Genomic DNA, 5,352 nt, shown 5'->3' with positions numbered 1-5,352 from the left:
TGTTTTAATTAGTGAGTGACTTCGCAGCGAACAAGAATGCATTGAAATAGGTTAAAGAATTTCAATTATTTTTTCAATTTATGATAACATATTTTAAAACTGCCTGATAATTGTATACAAGAATAAAAATACATTCGGATCGAAAAGGATTCGCTTAACATTCGCAAATATAATACATTTTTCTGAAGAATCCATCTCAATCCATTCTTGTTCATTGGGACTTCATAATATATATATGTATTTTTGAATTTTAGAATTACTGAATTCCTGAGCTACAAAGTGGAAAATTTTCTGCCACTTTTATTTATAAAGGTGTTCAAAAATTATGGGAAGAAGTAACAGCACAATTTCATCTGGTGCAATAAAAAAGTGGAGAAAGGTATACATATATTGAATTAACTTTATACAGAATCATTATCTTGTGAACGAATTTCCCTGCATTTTCTTTGTAAACTAATTTTACAAAGAAATATCAGCCTAAATAACAGAAAAACTAAAAGTTATTTAAATGTTATCTTTAACAATTTATTTGTAGAGAAACTGCATCAGAGAGAGAGAAATTTGTCCATTATTTATTATATAAAACAGCAATATATCTAAATAAGTTTTCTTTGCTATGAAGACTTGGCAAGATATGCGAAGTGTAATAAAGCTAAAAGTACTTCTATCAAAAAACATGCTCAAGGTACTAGTGGAGGGCCTGTCTCAAGTCAAGTCTTAACAGAAATAGATCAAAATATTTTGGCACTTATTGGTTCAACTGTTGTGGAAGGACATAATTCAGTACAGGAATCCAACAATTTGTAAGCAACCTTATTATTAAATATAATATTCGTCTTAAGAAAATTTTAATTTCATTTTTATTTTTTTCATTTTTATTTTGATCTATCTACATGTCGCTTTCATGCGTTAACTTCTGATAATAAAAATTAAAATTTTTATTATTAATAAAATGTTTATATTGTAGGATTGGAATGATGAACCAAAAGTAATGTGGAGTATCTATCACATGACGAAGAAATTGTGAAAAATTCTGTACAATGTGACTATCAAGAAATAATGCAAGATTCTACTCCATTGAAGTCATTGCCTTCTCACAGTTCTCATGAGAAAACAACAGAAAAAAATATTTCTGAAGAATATTTAAATAAAAATGATAACAATAGAAATGTTACGTCTAAACCCTTGGAAATTTGATCAAGGAGACAATGAGGGAGAATGGACAGAATATGGACGGCTAGACTCAATCTCACAGATATACGCGCAGAGGCGAACACCTGTGAGTCGTACGCACCTTTTCGGTCCCGGAATATGAGTCAATGTCCGAAGGGACGCTATGACACCTGTTCCGATGGATAGTGCGAATGTCGGTCTTACTTTTTGGGTCAAGGAACTTAATCCTTTTGACCCGGGACTGGACGTGCGATCTCAGATATTAGAGGGAAGTGAATGCGAGAGGTAATTTCAATAAAAAACAGGGAAATATACTAAGTTACATTTATTAATAATAAAAAGAAGCAATAATAAAAAAAAATTTTTTACATATAATAAACTTCTCTTTTTTTTTTACATAAAAGTATAGTTAATACGTTATGAATGTGTGCGCGCGCGCGCGCAAATTGATCGTCGGTCGGTTGTGCCACTGCGATTGTTGGCCAAGGGGATGGTTCCGCCTATTCCTCCGGGCATAAGGAGTTCGTTCGCGTTTTTTAATGGTATTAGTACGCACTACAAATCGAAGGGTTGAAATAACATGTATATATGTTCCGTCGGAAACGTTCATAAATGTACATAGATGTGTTTCCATGCGGCGAGACGAGGGAATAAACCGGAAGGAATGGCGACTTACTGTTAACTGGTTATCCACAAGATATAGGGTAGATTCCGGTAGGTGACCGAAGAGATCCGTCATCCGCGGAGAGCGTCAGAAGGACAGTCGCAGTGGCGTATGCCTGATAATTCCAGTTGCCCACAATTTAATTTCCGCACTGCCCGCGACAGTTTAATTCGTGCACTGCACTGACGTGAACCAGGTGATTTAGAATTCCGTACTGACGCTCTGCGCTTTCGTGGGACCTCTATTTACGCCCCGAAAAAAGGGCGTTGTGCCCTTTGTCTAGGATGCAAAAGTTAGTTGCAAAAGTTGTCACACGAGATTTACGATTTTTATAGCGTCCTATCGTTGTTAATCTAAAGTACATCGTTAGAGTTTCGAGAAGAAAAGAAGTGATTTATGTTTTTCTTTAAAGAGTCAAGATTGTTCCAGACGGATGACAAATTCTGTTATTCTTGCGGAAAATACAGCTAGGCAGATGGTTATTGTACACAACTAGTTTTGCGTGCAGGGCAACCTTGTCGCGAGTCTGATCTTAGATAACGCTATCGTGGGAAGTTATCCCATGCGTTTTATGATTTTTTTAAGCGCGACGTGGCGCCCTTTTCCTAAAATGAAATTGTTGATCTCAGATGACAAAACTTAGATTTTTACTATTGCGTGACTTCGGTGCATTTATAATGTCTTTTGCAATCTTGTCTCTTTTCGGACCTGCATTAAGGTTGTTATTCCTTCCAGGTTGATTGGTATTTACGAGTTTTCGCGGAGCCTGTCCCTCTTTTCAGTTCTGTCAGACCGTTATCAGAAGGTTCCGCTCGAGTCTCGCAGACGCCAACCATAGTTGCAACGTGGAGCTGAAGGAAAGAATTGTGGCGTCTGTAGGACGTAACAGAAATAATAATTCAAAATGTTCATTTAATTCAAAGAAAGATGTATCAAAAACAACAGTTATTGCAGCTAACAGTATTTCCGACGTAATGCTAAATGCTAAATCAATTCCGAAAAAATTATGTACTAAAAGAACTTCTACTGTTTTGAAATATTCAAAGTCTAGAACAAACTGAGAAGCTGACCAAAATATCACACGAAGATGGTCAAACACGTATTATGATAAAAAAACTCGAGCTTTATCAGAAAGAATTAACTCTTAAAGAGAAAGACGTTATAGCCAAAGAAAACATTTACATATTGCTCCTTTAAAAAAAAGCAATCTTTAAAAAAAAGCAACTTTTAATTAATGCGTTGTATATTGTTGACTATGAAAACAATTTAAGTTTTAATAAGTGATCCACAAAGTAAACTTTACTAGAAGCAAAGTTATGATATGTTTTGTGTTTTAAGATACTTAAAAATATTCCAATGTATGTTGAAAAAAAAAATTAATGCGAGATGCAATAAAGAAACATATTTGTTTTGTTTCAAGGAAATGGCTCCCGTTGGAAAAAATAACAAAAGTACCAAAATATATTGCATTGCACGTCTCAATTGCTGATTGTTACAGAGTCAAGCTTTGCTATTTGTTAATTTAAATACTTTTCCTTTTAAATTATATTTTTTAATATTTATCTATAATAGTATATTTTTCATAGTTTTAAGCTTTACAGAGACACAATAATCACCGTGAAAATATTATTTTTGATTACTAAGTGTTACGTAACAAAATTGAAGTGCAAAGTATACATTATATTGAATATGTTAAAAATAAGAAAACAAGTGTTATTTGTATTACTTTGAAAAGTTAACTTAAATGAAAAAGATTATTGCATTAAATAAAAAACATAATTGCACACAAATATAAATTTTTATTATGAAATATTGGTCCTTCAATCCCATTATCGTTGTTTATCCTTTTACAATATTATATATTAATAAAAATAATGGTCTAGAGAAGTATTGTATTATTGAAAGTATCGTCTTATTAAATTATCACGAACTCTTCGCCCAGCTGACAATTCAGGATTTCTATTTACTGCACTTATTTCTGCTTCACGTATTCTAGTCTTTCTTCGTAGATCACGGATCTACATCATACCAAAGTCCAATAAATCACCTTCTCCTTCAGATATAGGTACCTTATCATGCACATATTATGCAGTATTGTACAAGCGTTAATAATCTTTGAACAGAAATCTGGTTTATAATGTAAGACACTATGCTTGAGCAAGCAAATCTCATCTTGAAATCTCATCTTCAATAGATCATTACAACATTCAATTAATGATCTAGTACTCATTTGTCGAGTGTTATATCTTAATATTGCATAATTTAATCACTATTTAACATTGGAGTCATCATCCATGGTCTCAGCGAATCATCTGTAAGTTAACAGGCAATATAATCTTATAAATTAAAACTGAAACAATATATAATTACTATTTAGAAATTTGCATAAAACCTAGTAAGAAAAATTGATGTCCACAATTGTAAATACCACGCATTAATGGAAGAATCACTATTATTCTCATATTACAAACTTCATGCCTTAGGCTACGTTCTGTTTCACGCATGATGTGCATGCTGCATTATTTATCCTTGTTATTCATCGAATGTTAAACAAGGATAAATTACAAGGGTAAATTACAATTTCACAATCAAATCTAATCTCTGTAGTTAAGCAATTCAATATATCCCATATTTTTCAATTAATACGATCTTATTCTAACACTGCATGCGAAATTTATTGCCAAATATGTATTTATTATATAATAAACAAAATTTAAAGACTCGTCTTAATGAAACTTGACATCATCGAATTTCGTAAATATTTTCTTGCATTGACTACATACATGATCTAATCACGAATATTTCACTAAATATACTTCATCACAAGAGCAATAAATTTATGCTAAGACCAATAAAGTTTATTAATTTAGCAGAAGTCCTGCTATCTAATTAGGCGCTTATCTCATAATAGAGGTTTTTTAATAATGTTTAACATTATTAAAAATGTTTAACATTTTTCTCTATTAATAATGTTTAACATTATTAATATTTTGAATTTTATTAGGATTTTTATGCGATCTTAACTGTTATTATTTGCAATTACCGGTTCTTTGTAACGTTAATTATGACCTTGTACACAAGTCTAAATGTTTATTCAATTATATTGTATAAAATTTAGTTTTATATTATTTCTGGTTTAGCATTAAATTAACTTGATTCATAGCCTCTTATTTAATTATTTGATTTGTAAACATTTAACGGCTGTATGCAATTGAAAATAATTTTCGGTTTATATTTAAAAAAGTAATAGGAATATATGTTCATTATTTTTTTTAATATAAACAGAAAATTATTTTTAATTGCACACAATCGTGGAATTAATTTTGCCTTACACAGAATCCTATTTTTATGCACTAAAAATATAAATAATACATATATCGATTTTCAAATAGAGCGCTAAAATGCTAGACAAGATAACTAACCTCCCTCCCCCGCCGCGCGGATCACAATCCCCTTACCAATAAGCTGGCTTTATGCTCCGTCCAAATATTCATACATCCATGACTTTAGATTTG

At 31.7% G+C, this 5,352-nt stretch overlaps 1 long non-coding RNA gene across 1 annotated transcript; it reads left to right on the top strand.

Moving 5' to 3' along the window:
• Positions 1–251: 251 nt before the first annotated feature.
• Positions 252–3,622, top strand: LOC147909050 (uncharacterized). Its single transcript, XR_015545780.1, has 4 exons — positions 252–379; positions 536–803; positions 968–1,458; positions 2,573–3,622. It is a non-coding gene; the product is annotated as an uncharacterized LOC147909050 (long non-coding RNA).
• The last annotated feature ends 1,730 nt before the right edge of the window (positions 3,623–5,352 follow it).

The sequence above is a fragment of the Acromyrmex echinatior genome, chromosome 7 (assembly GCF_024713525.1).
Source record: "Acromyrmex echinatior isolate Ae372 chromosome 7, ASM2471352v2, whole genome shotgun sequence".
Lineage (NCBI taxonomy): Eukaryota > Metazoa > Arthropoda > Insecta > Hymenoptera > Formicidae > Acromyrmex > Acromyrmex echinatior.
This window is presented reverse-complemented; position numbering and strand designations above follow the sequence as displayed.